General features: G+C 38.4%; 1 protein-coding gene across 2 annotated transcripts in view; it reads left to right on the forward strand.

Moving 5' to 3' along the window:
• Positions 1 to 781: 781 nt before the first annotated feature.
• GNAL (G protein subunit alpha L) overlaps positions 782 to 18,857 on the forward strand; it is a 509,094-nt gene continuing 491,018 nt past the window's right edge. Inside the window, exon 1 of one of the 2 annotated variants that reach the window (XM_074207178.1) lies at positions 782 to 865. The gene's annotated coding sequence lies outside the window, so the exon portion shown is untranslated. The remainder of the gene's footprint in view (positions 866 to 18,857) is intronic. The other variant, XM_074207179.1, reaches the window with a different exon arrangement.

Genomic DNA, 18,857 nt, shown 5'->3' on the forward strand with positions numbered 1-18,857 from the left:
CCGCCGCCGCCGCCGCCGCCGCCGCCGCCGGAGGAGCAAAATGCAAAATGGCCCATCGGGGACGTGAGGGCGCCCGCCGCTCGCCCGCTCGGCCCGCGCCCACCGCGTCCCCCCTCGGCGGCTGGCGGGCGGGCATGCGGCTGTAGGTCGCGGCCCCCCGGGCCCCGCCGGAGCGGGGGGCAGCGGCAGCGGCTGCCGCCGGAGCGGGGGGCGGGGGGCGGGGGGAGCGGCCGGAGAAGGTGCTCCCTCCGGCCCCCCCCGCACCCCGGCCCCCTCCCCCGCCGCCGCCTCCTCCCCTCCCCGCCTCCTCCCCTCCCCGCCCCCGCCTCCTCCTCCTCCTCGGGCTCGGGCTCCCCACACCCCGCTCCGTAGTGAAACATGGGACTGTGCTACAGTCTGCGGCCGCGGCTCTTCGGGGATCCCAGCGGCTCCGCGTCCAACGCCTCCACCTCGGAGTCGGAGCCGCCGCCGCCGCCGCCGCCGCCGCCGCCGCCGCAGCCCGGCCGCACCGCCCCGCCGGCGCCGGGCTGCGCGGAGCCTCGCCGTCCCGGGGACCGGGCCGGGGGCGGCGGCGGCGGCGGCGGCGGCGGGGACCGAGCGCTCGTGCTGCAGAACGGCGGCGGCGGCGGCGGCGGCGCGGGGCACGGGGCGGCCGAGCGGAGGCACAAGCCGAAGCAGCCGCCGCCGCCGCCGCCGCCGAAGCACGGCAAGCAGAAGCAGCAGCCGCTCAAGCAGCACTGGGACAAGCTGCGCGTGGAGGAGCGCGAGGCCGAGCGCGAAGCCAAGAAAGTCAGCAAGAGCATCGACCGGGCGCTCAAGGAGCAGAAGAGGGAGTACAAGCAGACGCACCGGCTCCTCCTCCTGGGTAGGTAGCGCGGGGCGCATCCCTCCTCCGCCCGGGGGTCGCGGCGCCCGCACCTGGCCCCTTCCTCCTCCATCTTCTCCTGGACTTCGCCGGGCGGCGGGGGCCCGCGCGCGTGTGGCTGCCGGGAGAGCGCGAGCTCCTGCGTGTCCGCGGGTCGCGGCTGCTCCACCCAGGCGCGAAGCCCGGGACCGCGGAGGCCAGCTTGGAGGGCCGGGCTGGGCTCGGGACGGGCGCGAGCACCCTCAGGCGGCCCCGGCCCTCCCCGACAGTCAGTCGGGAGAAGGACGCCCTTGGAGGACACGGGTCAGGGAGAGCCTAGACAGACGGACGGACAGGCAGGGGTTTGCTCGCCTCTTTGGGGAAGATGTTGTGCAATTGCTGCTAGTGTCTCTCGTTATTTAATTAATGAGCCTCTCCAGAGACACCCCCCCCCCCCCCCGGCCCTCAGTTGATTCATTTGCCGCGCGGTGAAATCCACAGGGCCACCTAATCCGAGCATCGCATTTCCTGTAAGGAGGGTTAGAGTCCTGCTGCAGTTTGTCTTAAGTGGACAAAGGAAGGGGTTTTTTTTTTTTTTGAAGCCTTTTAGCTTAACCACAAAGCTTTCTTTCCATCGAATTGCTAAAGCAAAGACTCCTAAAGGTGGGCCTTGTAATGTTTGTTTTGGTGGTGTGTGTGTGTTGTGTGTGTGTGTGGCTTTTTTTTTTTGTTTTGTCGTTTTATTACCCACTTAGTAAGAGTCTGGCTTGCATTCCTCCCTATGTAAACTATATTTCACCCTACAGCAAGAATAGTCATGCTGTCGCTGTTCTCATTAATCCTAGTATTAAATAAGAAAAGAAAAGAAATACATTGTGACAGCTTTTTCAGTGTGATGAGCATATTGCTGGCTGGTGACAGTACCACTGAAACTCCTTAAAATAAAACACAAGGTTTATTATTATTATCTGGAAGCCTGAACTATAGAAACAGAGCAAAAGTTTCTAATATCTGGTAAATGGGAAACATTGTCTGGAAGTCTGAACGATAGAAACAGCAAAAGTGTTTAATATCTGCTAATTGGGAAACATTATTCCAACTTTTTAGAATACAATGCTTACCAGTAGAGACCAAAAAAGATAGGAATAGGTTCCTAATACCTGTTGCATTTAAAAATTAGACATTTTCAAGGACAGACTTTTGGGATGACACTCGTCTGTGCAATTCAGTAGGATGTATGAGAGATGTACAATGTCAGTGCACTCTGCTTTGAAAATGCATAGGCTGAAGACATTGACTTGAGTAAGATGTTCACAACCTCAGAGATGTGAATCATGAATGTGTTAAACACATAACATAAAGAATAGAAATTGTGTTAATTTTCTACCTGAAGTGTCTGTAATTCTTAGTAAGAAAACTGCTGTTGTTTTAGGGTTTTTTTTTAGGCTTAAGTATGTTAGAAATATGCCAAAGGTCTTATAATCCTGCTGTATTTTAACTATCAGATGAGTAGGTGTGTTTAAAGTTTTTCTTTTCACATACTTTCCTAAAATCATATAAAAACTTTTTTTCTGTTAGTTGTCAAAGTGTAGATTCTCAATCCACTTGGTCTTAGAATGTGATGTAGGACAAGTGACTGAATAAAGTGATGGACTAGAGGACCAACCCAAACCACCTTTGACAAGTTTGTATGACTGTGAAAGGTGGAGACATACTCCAAGGTTCATTGTGCCTACAAAATTTTACTCTTGTCCTGTAATTTAAACCTCTATCTCTTTTAGGAGTGGGAAAGTAAAAGAGGATTGGAAGATGAAAAATGAATAATAATTTATGAATACATCTTACTATAATTCATTTTGAGTTAAATTCTCCCTGAAAAAATTATTCACTACCTTTCATAGTTTTTAATAGCAATGCAGCTAGGAAAAAGCTTGTAATTTGGAAGGAATATTTTTGTTTGGGAATCTATTTATTCCCATTATTAGAGCACATAAGTAATAGTACTTTGGATCACCTATATAAGTAGCATGTTTGATTCAAAAGTAACCACCATATCAGACAGTATTTTTTTTTAAATCAGTGTCAGCATAGGAATAGACTTTTAGTTTTAGTGGGATTGGAACTGGCTAAATTTGGTTGAAGATTTTAACTGTACCTTAAACTCAACTTTGTGTTAATGTGGTTTTATAACATTTTCCCTTGTCCTTATAGAAACGAATTCAGAGTGGTGATTATTTCAGTCTTTATGTTTGGATCCCCAGTGCTTAATATGATGTTGACCTGTAATAGGAATTTTGTACATACTTGAGGGCAAATTGATTGAAAGGGCCTAGTATTTTACTGTATGAATTTGTTTTCAAGTTTGAATGCTAGGCTGAAGGACACTGGATGATGATTGTGGGGTACTCCTCTCTCCGCTTCTTTGTCTCCTATTTGGAGAACCTTCAGGACCTTTCCAGTTGTGCAGTAGTTTGGATCAACTCTGAACCTGACAGGGAATATGGCAACTAGAGACTACCATCCTCTAGGTCCTCTGCTGGTGGGTCTTTGTGGTTACTTTGAATCATTTCAGTTGGTTTGTTTTTTTCAAACTCTGTGACTCCATTGAGGTTTTTCTCAACAAAAATGCTGGAGTCGTTTGCCAATTCCTTCTCTGGTTCATTTTACAGATGAGGAACTGAGGCATACAGAATTAAGTGCTTTGCCTAGGACCACACAGCCAGTAGATGTCTGAGGCCAGGTTTGAAAACTTTGTGGTAACTTTGACTTAAGCATATATGGTCTACTGCTGACTCAAGGAAAACAATCCCAGCTACAGGAATCTAGAAAGCTAGGGAGCCCAGGAGAAACAGAAACCAGTAAGATTCTCCTCTTGATTGCTGAAGTTGGCCAAACCAATCTGACTTCTAGCAATCAAAGTGTTAGGACTGGGAACCCTAAGCATAAATTCAACCAAGGGGTAGATTTTGCAAGACATTTTCAGGGCCTTTAAACATAACCCTTTAATACAGCTGATTAGAATTTATCAGGACTCCAGGGGTCAATGGGGTATCTGAAAGGCAGACACATTCATATTAGGTTTTATTTCCTGGTATTTGCATAACTTACTGGCAACCCCACCTTGGGAATTCCAGATCATCTAGTACAATAATTGTGCACAATTGTGGTGGGGAGGGGGTGGGGGTACTGTATGGAAATGGAATGTGATAACTTCAGTTTTTTAAAAAAAGGATAATGTACTACCAGGTGATTAATAATGAAATACTACAGTCATATGCTGTATAATTGTGTATAAAGTAGAAACAATGTATTATTCTTTTCAAGGAATATTTAAGAGGATGACTTGAATTTACAAAATTGTATAATGGGGGGAAAAGGTAGTAGACTAGGAATGACAGGAACTAAATTTATGTGTTGGTCCTACTATTCATTAGCTTTGGGCAAGTCATTTAAGTAGTTATGGTAGGTAGCACAGTGGAGAGAATGCTGGGTTTGGAGACAGGAAAATCTAAATTCAAATCCAACATCAACTGTGTGACCCAGGGCAAATCAGTTTCCCCAATAGTAAAATAGGAATAATAATAATAGCACCTATTTAGATGGATTGTTGTGAGGATTAAATGAAATTATTAAGATGAAAATACATTTTAGCACTCTGAAAGTCAAAGTAACATGTAAAACGAAATGTGTATCCATTGCATAAAAGTTTAAGAACATATCTAGGGACCCAGTCTATTACATGGGTATGTATAGCCTATAAAAATAGTCAATGAATTTATGAATCAAATCCTGTCTTTGTGTTGATTTCATGAAATAAATAACATTCACATTCTTCAGAGTAGTTTGAGTTGTTTGAAAACTAAAAAGTAATCATTTATGATTATTGTCAAGATTTTTACAGTATGTCATGTTAGACTGTAAAAGGAAATGCAACAGCAATAAGATTCATACTTTTTGTAATATTTTGGCAACAAAGAATTTTCATTAAGAATTTTCTGATACAAAGTAGGTTTTCTCTAATCAATTCCCTAAATTTTTGGCCAATGTTTTTGAGTTATTGAAGCTACTAGATTTCAGATCTGTCATCATGGATAAACTGGAAATTGTGGAGAAATTTGTGAATGCTTTTGTGGGTTGATAGTTTGCTTCATAATTCACCTGAAAATTTATACAAAGCATGGCTAACTTAGTTGCTATAATTTCATTTTTTTCATTCCCCATAATTGAAAATAGTGATGCAATTTTTCATGATGATGGTAGTAATAAATATATATTCTGGAGTCACTAGATGTATGCTATTGACTAAGTAAGTACTAAGTACTAAGTAAGCATTTTGAGCTTGAGATTCATCCCCTATGCTTGGTGTCATGGGAAGCTACACCAAGTAGACATATAGCAGATGTTGGATGTTGATGGGTAGTAATGATTAGCATATTAAAAGTGGTATATCTCAATGAAACAATAATCTCTATATCTTTGATGTTTCCATTCAAACAGAGGCATCATAGATGTAAACCCAGAAAGGATAGACAAAATTGTGTGTGTGTGTGTGTGTGTGTGTGTGTGTGTGTGTGAGTTCTTTAAAGTAGATGTTCTCTAAAAGGTGTCATTTTCTTTCTTTTAATTTAAGGTTGATAATTCAGTGCCTGCTAGGTGCCAGACACTGTATGTAGTAAGCACTGAGTCAAAGAAAGACAAAAACTAGTCCCTACTCTTAACATGATAAGTCTATTGGACCTCAAGGAATTTGCATGCTAATAGAGGTTAATGTAACTTATAGAGATTAAATAGGGAAAAGGACATATTGTTAAATGAAGGAAGACAAGGGAAAATTACTTTCTTTTTTATATCTTATTACTCTGGTGTATTAGCTCAACTGGAGAGAGAAGAGAGAAAATAGGAATTAGATCTAGTATTGATGATTCCTTCTGGTTACCTGAATAGAGTTTGTAATATACACAAATACCCTTCCCAACCCTTCATGGATTGCTTCCTGGATGTTTTGCTATTAGCTGGTATAATGGATAGAATGCCTGGGGCAGGGGGGCAAGGGGAGGAGGAGAGGACTGCAGAATTGAGGGGAAAAAAGAGCAATAAGAAAATAAAATTAAGGGTCTGAGTATCCATATAGATGAATATTGGACTGTTTTTTTTTTTAATTTATTGTTTGCTGCTGTGGTTTTACCCTCCTTTTTTCAACTGATATATAGTGGATAGGGCATTGGATTTATATTTAGAAAGATGCAGATTCAAATCCTTTCTCACATACTTATTATTAAGTCACTTATCCCATTTATATCCAAACTCATCTATAAAATGAAAATATTGAACCTGATGGCTTCTAATGTGCCTTCCTTGAATATCATCCTCTTCAATTCTTCTGAAGAGGTTCAAAAGATCTTTGGAATAGTATTATGTCCTAGAAAATATTTTATTTTGAAAGAAAAACCTGTGAGCACAAACAGATCATTTTGTAGGATCAGATCATGAACAAATAACATGAAAATACTAAAGCCAAAGACTGAGAAGAGCAAGACCTTTCATGCTCTTGGAATTCTTCCTTAGTTCCTAACCTCGGAATTTTCACTAATGATATCATTTCATCAAATAGCCTAATTGAAGCATGGGGTTACTAGATTGTAAACTCCTAGAAACTGGACCACTTGCAGGTGCTTGCCTTCTAGATTTCTTAGGACTTCATTGCAAGTGGTTTTATTATAGCCATTCAGTTGAAGGAGAAAGAGTAGAATCTTAACTTTTCTTCTGATATACTTATCACCAGCTGATTAATTTTCCAGAATTGTGCTTGAGTAATGGATAGTTTGTTGTTGAAATGAGATCTTCTCCAAAGAAAACAGCAAAAAAAAAGCAGACATTCTGTTTTCTGCATTGTCCTGTGTTCATAATTTGAGGTATCTCATTTGTCCACTTTATCTTTAACATGTAGCTACTTAAGACATCACAATAGTTGGTCTGTTTCAACTTCTTGGGGAAAATTCCCCTTGGATTTTTCATATATTTCAAAATATCCATTTGCAAATTTCAGTTTCTCCTTCAAGCATTGTCATATGACCTATTCAAATGCAGAGTTGTCATAAAAGTCTTATGATTAAAAGAATTTAATAGTTAAATTATTTGACTGCTCTCATTCCCATAAATTCTTGTAGTTCTTATAGTAATTATTGTTCAGTAATTTTTCATGTATGTCCAATTCTTTGTGACCATCACTGTTTGGGATTTTCTTGGAAGAGATACTGGAGTGGTTTGCCATTTCCTTGTCCAGCTCATTTTACAGAAGAGCAAACTGAGGCAAACAGAGTTAAGTGGCTTGCCCAGGGAAGAACACTACCTATCTGAGACCAGATTTGAACTTAGGAAGGTTAGTCTTTTTGACTTCAGGCCATTATACCAGCTAATAGTTCAATAATAATTATGGTAATTACCATGTAATTTAACACTTCATGGAATCATTGGGTCCTTAAAGATCATCTCATTTTGTTTATGAGGAAACTGAGGCTTCCAGATATTCAATGACCAAGTCATTATTTGAGTCTAAGTTGTTTTTTACTCCAAATTCAACACTTTTCTGCTATACAATATTGCCTCTATGTCATTTTATATGTATTGTCTGCCCCTCCTCCCTGACCAAACTAAATTAATTGTGGTCAGGGACCATATGGAATCTATGTTTTCCCCTATCCCTTTTCATGTTTTGGGAATTGTAGTAGATAGTAAACTTTAAAGTGTTTATAAAATACTTAAATAAGACTGAGCTTTAGAGCCCAAACCTTTTAACAGAGTTCAGTTCAACAGTCTTATTTCCAAAACAGAATATCATTTCTGCTTGGCTTCCCAGTGGTATAAATGAAAGACTATCAATTGTGGCTCAATGGGATTGGCACAAAGTTGATCTTACTAAAATGTATTGAGTAATATGCCAGTCTCTTCTTAATAGTGATGAAATCCTTTTTTTGTGGTATGAGACACAGATCCAGAGTCATAAATCACTCTTAAAGTTGCCACTGAAAAGCCAGGGGTGCCTGGATTAGTTGTGGCAGTCACAACAGGGATTTATTGGGATAGGTTGCCACAGTGAGTTCCTGGGCCTTCTCTTCCCAATTTAATTCCTGGTGGCAAAATGAGAAAATCTATTGTAAGATTGTAAGATATATTCTATGATCAATCATAGGGTATTAGAAAGAATGCTAGATTTGGAGCTGGCAAATCTTGGTCTAGATTCTGAACCTGCCACTTTCTGTCCGTGCACTCTTTGACAAGTCATTTAAACTCTCTGAACTGAAGTATCCTCATCTGTAAAAATGAGGTAGTTGGCTCAGATAACCTCTAAAAGCAGGATAGGGTAAAGATAATTTAAAGATTCAAGATGGGGTTTACCCCGGAGAACAGGGACTCAGAATATGTCAGTAGATATTAAATTCTCACCTTTGTAGAATTTTTTAGCTTTTGTAAAGTTTCTTACATTACTCTATATAGGTTAGGATTAGCATACTAATCTGTAGGTGTTGTTTTTCATGTCATTCCAAAAAGTCAAGTCTCCAAAAGAAAGTGCTCAGGGTGATGAAGGGTCTTGAAATCAAATCATGAGGATTCATGCAGAAATGTTTGGCCTGGAGAAGACATGGGAGGTTCACCTTTAAGAGCATTGGACTAGATGTCTTTTAGGGTCCTTTTCACCTCTAACTCTAGAATCCTGTGGTCCTAAATGTTTTAAGAACTGTCACATAGAAGGGGGTTTAGACTTACACTGATTGTTCTAAGAGGACTGAAACAAGAGCAATGGGGAGGTTTTTTAAAATTTATTTTATTTTTTATTTAAAGCAATGGGGTTAAGTGACTTGCCTAAGGTCACACAGCTAGACCATTAAAGGCTGGATTTTAACTCAGTTCCTCCTGAATCCAGGGCCTGTACTCTATCCACTGTGCCACCTAGCTGCCCCCTGGCAATGGAGAGTTTTTGTAGAGGATAGATTTTAGCTTAGTTTTAGGATGAGTTTTCTAAGAAGCAGAGATATCTTTCAAGGAATGGGTTACCTTTAGACAACAGAATTAAAATTAGAGGGGACCTTAGAAATAAAGTGATCTACGCACTCACTCCTCTTTCAGATGTGGAAACTGAGGTCATGAGAACTTAAGAAACCTACTCAGTATCAGACAGGCAGTGAGTTGCAGAGCCATAGAGAATTTCCCCTTCCCAGGAGCATCCAAGTTAGGTGATGTCTTTATAGGGATACTAAGAGAGCATTCTTCTCATCCAATAAAGGCTATATGACCTATAAAATCCCTTTTAATGCCGACATTCTGATTCTCAGAGAATTACTAAACAACCAATCCTCATATTTCTGTATTCTGAACTTAAAATCAAATGGCAAGGTCAGGGCATCAAATCGAGCTACTTTTATCAAAGAAATGATCTGCACTTCCTGACACTGTGAAAGGGTCGGGTTGATGTTGTTAGTGTTATTTCAAATAGAATTCCAAATTAACTCATACTTTGTAAACCAAAGAAAAGCAGCTCTGCAGAAGCATTTGACATACAATCTCAACATGAGAAGAAAGCAGTATTGTAAGTGACTGAACCTAGTGTTGGAAGACTGGGATTTCATTCCTATTTCTGCTATTTACTTTGTGGTCTTGGGTCAGAACTTCATTCATTCCATCTATAAACTGGTGATAATACTACCTGTTCAACCCACTTCATTGTGAGAATTTACTGAGATCATATGAAAACATTTTAGATGCCACTGGTTTCTAGGAAGTTACACACCTTTAAATTCAAAGAAATGCATGAGATAATAGGAGGGTGGATTAATTCAAGGCCAAGTAACCAGTGAAAAAACTGTAATACATTTTACAAATTATGTTCATAGATACTAAAGAGAAGATGTGCTAATCACATATTCAAGATTCAGTAACTAGTTACCAGACTAGTGTAGGGACCAAGAGATAGAATGACCTAAAATCAGACCATGGTGACATGATAAAAAAATTCTGGATGAAGTCTAGAGAGGGTAGTGGTTCAAATTCTGGCTCCAGCAATTCGTGTTGTGACCCTGAGCAAGTGGCTTAACCTCTCTGAGATTCCATTTTGTTATGTATAAAATGAAGTTAATACTTTCACTTTCTGGGTTACAAGTTGTCAAGAAGTTCTTTTTAAGTTATAGAGTACATTACAAATGTGATTTATTACTATTATAGTTGTCATTACCATCATCAAAAAAGAAAAACCAGGGTTAGTCCAGCAGCAGAAACCAATACATAGCATTTGTCTGGAAGACACAGTTATTTAAAGTCCACCCTCAACTTTCATGGGGTAACTAGAAAACTGAATGAAAGTAAAAACAAACAAACAAACAAACAGGAATGTTGAGAGAATCCCTCCTACCCTGATGTTAAAATAAGGCTAGAAACTCTAATATGAGGACTACAGAGCCCTTTTTTCAGAGCTGTTCAATTGCATTTGATATTCACCTGCCAATAACTTTCACCTTGGGCTACACCCCAGTAAAATCTTTAAATCAAGGTATTGTGCATTGGCTATACCCACAAAATCTTCCACAGACTAGCTAAACCAGGTTGTTGAAATAGCAAAAAAACAACAAAGCAATCAAACAAACATTAAATGCCTATGAGGGGATTCATTATTGTAGTAATTAGGACTAATTATACTAATAGTGTGTTATGTACTGTGCTACATGACCAGATGTAAAGATCAAAGTTAAGTAAATAGTTCTTGAGCTTATAATATTTTGAGGGAATGTGTATATGTATACATATACATATATACAAAAGATACACATAATATATGTATACATATAAATATATGTTTACACACACAAGACACTCATAGAGCATATACAATGCAATTTTGGATGGGAAAGCACAAGCAATTGAGGATGAAAATGCTCATTTAATGATAGTTAAACCATGTTCATAAGATAGCTCAGAGACCATCTTTTTATAGATTTGCTGTGTGAGCTCCAGAGTTTAAATGACTTTCATCACACAGGGAGAAGCCAAAGTAGAACTTTTTGCTTAATCTAAAGTCAGTGGTCTTCCCACTAAACCATACTACCTGGTGTGGTGAAACTGGTAGAGAGACCTGGGATGGCATTTCAATCCATTTCTCTTTAAAAACAAAAATAAAGAATTATGCAGTAAGATTCACTTAAATTATCTTTCTTTTGTACATTTACAATGAGCTACGTATTTATTTTCACCCAACAAAACTTCCATGTACTAACACTGGACTAGGCACTGGGAAGAAATAAATTTAATTGAAAAATGGTTCCTACTGTCATGTTTTTTATAATCTTGTAGGGGAATACATTGCTTACCTTCAACTATTGTAACAAGAAAATAGTGTAGACCTAAAAGAGTTACTAAGTGCTGGACTTAGGGGGAAAAGACCCCCATTTGCTTTGGGATGAAATAGTTTCCATGAATAATAATGCCACTAATGGCTGGCATCTACATAGTTCTGTACAATTTATGAAGCACTTTATTTTGGTGAGCTCATTTGTTCCTCTCCATAGTCCTCCAAGGGACAAACAGTCCAGTATTATTATTCCCAGATAAGGAAATTATAGTTTAGCTAGATTAAGTGATTTACTTGTCTAAACCAAAATCCTCTAAGTATGTGCTCCACCCTGACTGGAGGACAACTGAATGAGAGGGACCCCCACAGTTATTAAAAAAACACCCAGTTTCTCATCCTTCTTAAATTCTGTGCAGTATCTAAAACTTTTTGGTCATCCCAGGTACTCTTGCCTTCCTGGGCTTTTCTAACTGTTCTTTAATGACTGTTCAGTGACATGATTAAGGTCATATTGTTGTTGGTGGTGGTAATGATGATGATGATTTGTTTGTCATCCAACTATTCATGGCTAAATTTGGGGTTTTCTCAGCAAAGATACATTTTAAAGATCACAAAACTCAAGCAAACAGGATTAAGTGACTTGCTCAGGGTCAAAGAGCTAGTCAGAGTCTATTTGAACTCAAGTTTTGCAGATTCCAGGTCTGCTAAGAGTTAGTTGTTCAGTTATTTTTTTCAGATGTGTCTGACTCTTTGTGACTCCATTTGGGGTTTTCTTGACAAAAACATTGAAATCATTTACCATTTGCTTCTCTAGTTTATTTTACAGATGAAGAACTGACTTGTTTGAAGTCACACAGCTAGTAAGTGTCTGAGGTCACATTTGAACCCAAGTCCTTTGTATTACAGTGTTAGAATACTATCTAGATGCCCAAAGATCCCATAGTTACTAAGTACTGAAATTTGCATTCAAATCCAGTTCTCCTGATAAGACCTTTGCTTCCACTTCCACCCAATTAAGTAAAGCCACTGAAGAACTTCTGAGTTGAGACATCAGACTAAAGTTACAACCTCACATGAACTCTTCTAACAAATACTGTTTTTTAACAAGATAAAAAGAGTACTAGTGCAGTTTGGGAAACTAGAAGTTGCATCATGCATGGAACTTTACTGGATCTTGATTTGCCAGTTTAAGTAAATTTATTTTTGTTTTTTACTGAAAGGTTTTTAGGATGTTTGAGGTCAAATAGAGGAGATTTAGATAGCTAAATGGTATAGTAGAAGATTGAGGATTTTTTTTAAGTTTCTGGAAAAAGGTCCCAATTTCAACTCTACTGTTAAAATTTGAAAAAAAAAATTAGTTTTAGGACAACTTAATCTTTATCTGAAAAGAATTTTTTTAATTAATTATAGTACTTCAAAATTTGGAAAATAAGTTAGATTCATCTAATATACTAAAGCTCAGAATTTTAGAGGCATAATGTAATCACTTTGGTAATCTGTAAGAATTATAAAAGGATCGTTTAGCTACTTTACATGGTTACAACCTAATGGACTTACATGGTTAAGAGGACAGAGAGCTGGACTTGGAATAAGGAAAATCTGATTTCCAATCCTGACTCAGATACTTATTAGCTGCATAACCCTCAATAGATCACAACATCTTTGAAATTCAGTTTCCTCAACTATTGTCAGTATTGTGCAGTTGTGTCCAACTCTTCAGGATTTGTAGACCATACTGTTCATGGAGTTTTCTTGACAAAGATATTAGAGTGATTTGCTATTTCCTTCTCCAGTGGATGAAGACAGAGGTTAAGTGATTTGCACAGGGTCACACAACTAATAAGTGTCTAAGACTAAGTAGTGCAGTGGATTGAGTACTGGCCTTGGATTCAGGAGGACTGGAGCTTGAATCCCGGCCTCAGGCACTTGACTTACTAGTTGTATGACCTTAGGCAAGTCATTTAACCTTGATTGCTTTGCATTCAGGACCATCTACAATCATCACTGATTCATATCCATCACTGGACCTAGATGACTGTAGAAGAAAGCGTGGCAGATGAGTTAGTGCAGCACCTGCTCACTCAAATTCACTTTTCATGCTTGTCATGGCATCACCTCCCTGATGTTGTGGTCTTCTTGAAAATGAAGGGCAAACATTATTATTATTATATTTGAACTCAGATCTTACTGACTCCAGACCCAGCATTCTGTCCACTGAAACAACTAATTGCTATGGGAATTAAAATTGTTCAAACTACAATAAAAGAAACTGAGACAGAGCTCTGAGTCAATGGTACTTTATCAAAGGGTCCATTGTCCCCTTTAATGAAATGAATCTCAGATCTTCCTTATGATTTGAGATCTTTACTTCATTCAGTATCTTGTTTTTATAGAACTTGAGACCCAAATATACAAAAGAGGCCTGATTAAAATAGAGAATCTCATTGCATGATAGACCTTGCTCTTGAGGACCAAAAATGGCGTATTAGCAGAGGGGTCTTTGGTTGATTGGAGTATGGGGCAGCTTTCCTGACAAAATGGTCATAAGATGGTTGCCTGCTCATGTTGGACAAGAGAGCATTATCCAGAGGTAAAGTAAATTGGAGGACTTTCCAAAAGATCAAGGCATCCCATCCATGCTGAGTTTGGATATGAAATTTGAGCGAAAGAGGATGGAGAGGTCTTTGCCAATATTCTTGTGTTTTGTTTTGTTTCTTGTCTTTTTACTTTTTGCAAGGCAATGGGGTTAAGTGGCTTGCCCAAGGCCACACAGCTAGATAATTATTAAGTGTCTGAGGTCAGATTTGAACTCAGGTACTCCTGACTCCAGGGCTGGTGCTCTATTCACTGTGCCACCTAGCCGCCCCCATTCTTGTGGTTTTGCAAGTAAGCCTCATAACTTGGTAAACAAGTAGTGAACATTACATTAAAGTTTGAGGCTCACAATAAAAACTAATCTATCTAATTATCCCTGCATGATTTATCTAAAATATCAAATTGATTAATACTGATTAGAAATGAGTAGGGGTCCAAATAAACTAGTTCTCACATTCATCTTTAGGATGGAGATAACAACACCTATTGAACTGAGTTATGAGAAGAAAATGAAATAGTTTATTTAAGGATTTTAAAACATAAAGCTTTATATAAATTAGCATTATTTTTATGTTGACTTAAAATGATTTTTCTCATTATTAATCTTATCTTTTCAATAGATTTCACATATTAATAGTCCTAGAATGAATTGCTATCTTGCTATTATTATTTGATATTTGATATTCTGCAGACCATTGCACAGGTAAATTCATTCATGAATTAAAATATTGAGGCATAAGTCAATCTTTTGTAGTCTCTTTGAAAATATCTTTAAGACAAGTTTAGTAGCAGATAGGATCTCAGGAATGACCTGTATCTCATCTTTATCTATATGATTCTATTTCTTTGGCAAAGTATCTAAATTTTCATTCCATGAACTTTTTTTCCCAGTCATTTTCCAGTTGTGTCCAACTCTACACAAGTCCATTTTGGATTTTCATGGTAAAAATATTAGAGCAGATTGCTGTTTCCTTCTCCTGGTTCATTTTTACAGAGGAGGAACTGAGGCAAATAGGGTTAAGCAACTTCGGGCTATTCAACTAGTAGGTGTCTGAGACCAGATTTGAATTCAGGGAGGTGAATCTTCCCTACTATAGGGCTGATACTTCATCTATGACCCTACCTAGCTGCCCCTTCATTATGTTTAGTGACTGATTGTTCAGTATATTCTTATGTATGTATGTATGTATGTATGTATGTATTATTTATTTATTTGGGTTTTTTTGCAAGGCAGTAGGGTTAAGTGACTTGCCAAAGGTCACACAGCTATTTAATTATTAAGTGTCTGAGGCTGGATTTGAACTCAGGTCCTCCTGACTCTAGGGCCAATGCTCTATTCACTGCGCCACCAAGCTGCCCCTACACTGATATTTATTAAATATGTTGTTCTTAAGTGTTTTTTTTATGTAACAGTGTTATGTCTAAGAGATTGTCAACAACATAAATGTTTGTAATAATACTCTGGTTCCAGGGTAGTTTATTACATAAATTTTCAGGGATACTACTAGGATGTTTGTATTTGTAGTATGGGGTTTTCTTGTTTATAAAGGATAAAGAAATTCTAGTTCTTTTTATCCTTATCATTATTACCACCCCCATTCTCATCTTTTGCTATAAGATTCAGGTAGGAACAGTCATGGGTCAAGTCATTATTTTGTTAATTTTTATTTAAAATTGTATTATTTTTACCCCCATTGAAGCAACTTTTTTTTTTTTTTTTGCAAGGCAATGGGGTTAAATGGCTTGCCCAAGAAGACCACACAGCTAGGTAATTCTTAAATGTCTGAGGCCAAATTTGAACTTAGGTACTCCTGACTCCAGGGCTGGTGCGCTATCCACTGCACCATCTAGCTGCCCCCTGAAGCAGCTTCTAATAACTCATAGACCCTCCTGATGGAATGAGTCACATCTCTTCTGTCTTGTCTTATTCACAGATTATGCTCCTCCCTTAGTTTGGAATTCTCAGCAGTTCCCTCTACTGCCTCCCAAATACAACTCAGACTAGTATGGAAAGCTGGCTACCACTACTTGAGACCACCTCCCTTTCCAACTTTATCTTATACAATTCTCCTATACCTTACATGCTGACCCCGAGTATAATGCTTGTCACATATTAGGTACTTAATAAGTACTTATTGATTGATAATTTTCTGCCAAGTGAACAGTCAAGTGGCTGGACTGTACTTCAAGTAGTTCCTGGTTTCCAGAATGTGCTTTCCATTTCAGTTCTCTTTAATTAATCACCCTCTAAAACCCAACTCAAATGCTACCTTCTCTGTGAACCTGCCTTTATTCTCCTTCTCTTGCCTAAGGATTGTTAATGATTTCCTCCTTAGACCTCACTTCTTTTGTAATTATTTAATATATGTTACAATATTGTGCAATAGTTGCCTCTACTTTTTCTCCTCCTCCTTTCTTCTTAACCCCTCACAATCTACCTTCAAATCTCAATTCCACTGAAGCTACTTTACAAAGTTACCAATGATCTCTTCATTGCCAAATCTAATAGCCTTTTTTCTATGCATATCCTCCTCAACATATCTGTAGTCATTGACACTGGTGAACACTCTTCCTTAATATTCTTTTCTCTTTGGGTGTTTAGAAACCCATTGTCTCTTAATTCTCCTCCTCCCAATCTGACCGCTCGTCCAACTATTTTGCTGTATTCTCATCCAGATCACATCCTCTAACTTTAGGAGGTCCATAAGATTCTGTACCATGTCCTCTTCTCTTCTTCCTCTACATTACTTCACTTGGTGATTTCAGCAACTCTCCTGAAGTTAATTACATGATTTTTCAAATCTACCTGCTCTGCCCCAATCACTTTTATGAGTTCCATTCTTTCATCTCCAACTCCTCCATTAAATTGGGTACTCCTTAAGAGCAGGGATTGTCTTTTGCCTCTTTTTTAAAATTTCTAGTCATTAGCATATATAGTAAGGGATTAATAATTATGTGTTGACTGACAATATTTATATGTGTTGTACCTATGAATGATGGCGGTGTTCTCTTACTACTAAGGTCTGGATCTTGAAGAAACTCCAAAGTCATTTAGTATAGGCCTGTCGCTCTAAAGGCGAAGAAATTGAAACAAAGAGGATTTAAGTGAATTTTCCAAGGTTGTGCAGTTTTTTAAATCTGATCCCAACTTTCTGTTTCCCACAGCACCTAATACATGTTTGTTTCCTCATAAGATACACACACACACAAAAAAAATGGGGGAAAATGCTTCTTTAGCATTTTAAATGCTTTCTTCACAACTTTGTAAGGTTAAGTAGTGTATCATTTTTAATATAAAATGTTACATCTTTAACATTCTGAAAAAAACTAGAATTCTTACTAAAATTTAAGGTTTATAGCTTTAGATAAAAATACTGTCATTACATACACACACATAGTGATTTAGGGTTTACAGATTACTTTTATTACAGGCCCAATTCTTGACATGTTTTTGATTTGTTGATTCACTAATTAAATAAATCTGTGAAGTAGGAATATTAGGAACTTTATAGTTTATAAGGAATAAAATAAGAAGTAGCTCAGTTGCTTGTAGTTAAAATACTGGACCTGGAGTCAGAAGAACTGAGTTCAAATCCAGTCTCAGAAAACTTACTAGCAATGTGACCTTTTGCAATTTACTTAACCTCTTTGCCTTAATCCACTGGAGAAGGAAATGGAAAAACCAATATGGTACCATATTTCACCATGTATAAGACTGACCTTGATTTGGGGGCCCAAAATTTGAAAAAAATATATTACATAAAGTTATTGAACTCAAGTTTTATTCATAATGAAATTCAAAGACCTTCTGCTCATATTTTTTCAGGCATCTTTTGGGAAAGTCTGGTGTGTTTACACATGCTTAGTCCATTCCATTTCATGAACCTGAAGCACCGATGGTGTCCTCCTTTGAAATCAGTCAATTCTTCTTGTCTCATGCTGAACCTTCCTTGTGGGAACAGGAATTCCAGGCACTTTTTTGCTCTTCAATCCAACTCTTTTATCTGAATCTCTTCAACCTCTAAATCAGGTCAATTTGGCTGCATGATCTTCTTCTGCCCTGGTGTTTTCAGTAGGGTTTCTTCCCATATTCAGTCTCAGATTGTTATCTCAGTTTGGGGAGAATCAAACCTACATTCAGCAGCATGATTTCCATTCACTTTTGCAAACTGGATCACTTTGAACTTGAATTCAGCACCGTATGAAAATCTTTTCTGAGCCATTTCTGGGCAGAATGTGGCAAAACATAATCAAATATACTGGTAGCAAATGTGAAACAATGAGCACAAAGACAATAAGCATGAAAAAGGAGGAAGTGCAAGTAAAAAAATCTACAACCACTGAATAAGATACACCCAGTTTTTAGCCCCCAAATTTTTCAAAAAAGGGTGTCTTATACATGGGGAAATATGGTAAATATCCTTGCCAAGAAAACTCCATGGAGAGTATGGTCTGTGGGGATAACAAAGAATCAGACACACCTGAATGACTAAACAATATCAAAAAAGATAACAGGTATCAGATTTTATATTTAAGTCCGAATTTCTTGATTCCTGATATAGGACTTTGTAACCTAAACATGGTACATAAATGTGAATGTTTATTAATACTTTGGCTAATAGCTCTAGTCAAATGATATTAGAACTATCTGGCAAAAATTGTTTGGAAGGAATAAAGATAATTTCTACATTATAAAGCATTAATTTTCCTGCTTAAAAATAAATTTTGATGCCTTTTGCATCATAGTGATTTCTGGGCATAACCCTTTCCCTTTTGCACCACAAATGAACCTTCTCTCATATAAAAGAAAAGCAGTAGAACTAAACCAACCTGCAGGATGACCACACCAAATATCATGTACAACCTTCAGTACCTTTAGTTCTTTACCTCTGCTAGAAGGAGGAATGTATATTTCCTCTTCTATTCCCAAAGCAATGATTGGACTTTATAGTTTCTCAGCATTTAACGTTGTGTTTAGTCTTTTCTTTTCCTTTATTTTAGTTATTGTGGACTTTGGTGGTATTATTCTAGTTGACTTATTCCACTCTATGTCACTTCAAACAAGTCTTCGTATGGTTCTCT

This window comes from Macrotis lagotis, chromosome X, assembly GCF_037893015.1.
Source record: "Macrotis lagotis isolate mMagLag1 chromosome X, bilby.v1.9.chrom.fasta, whole genome shotgun sequence".
Lineage (NCBI taxonomy): Eukaryota > Metazoa > Chordata > Mammalia > Peramelemorphia > Peramelidae > Macrotis > Macrotis lagotis.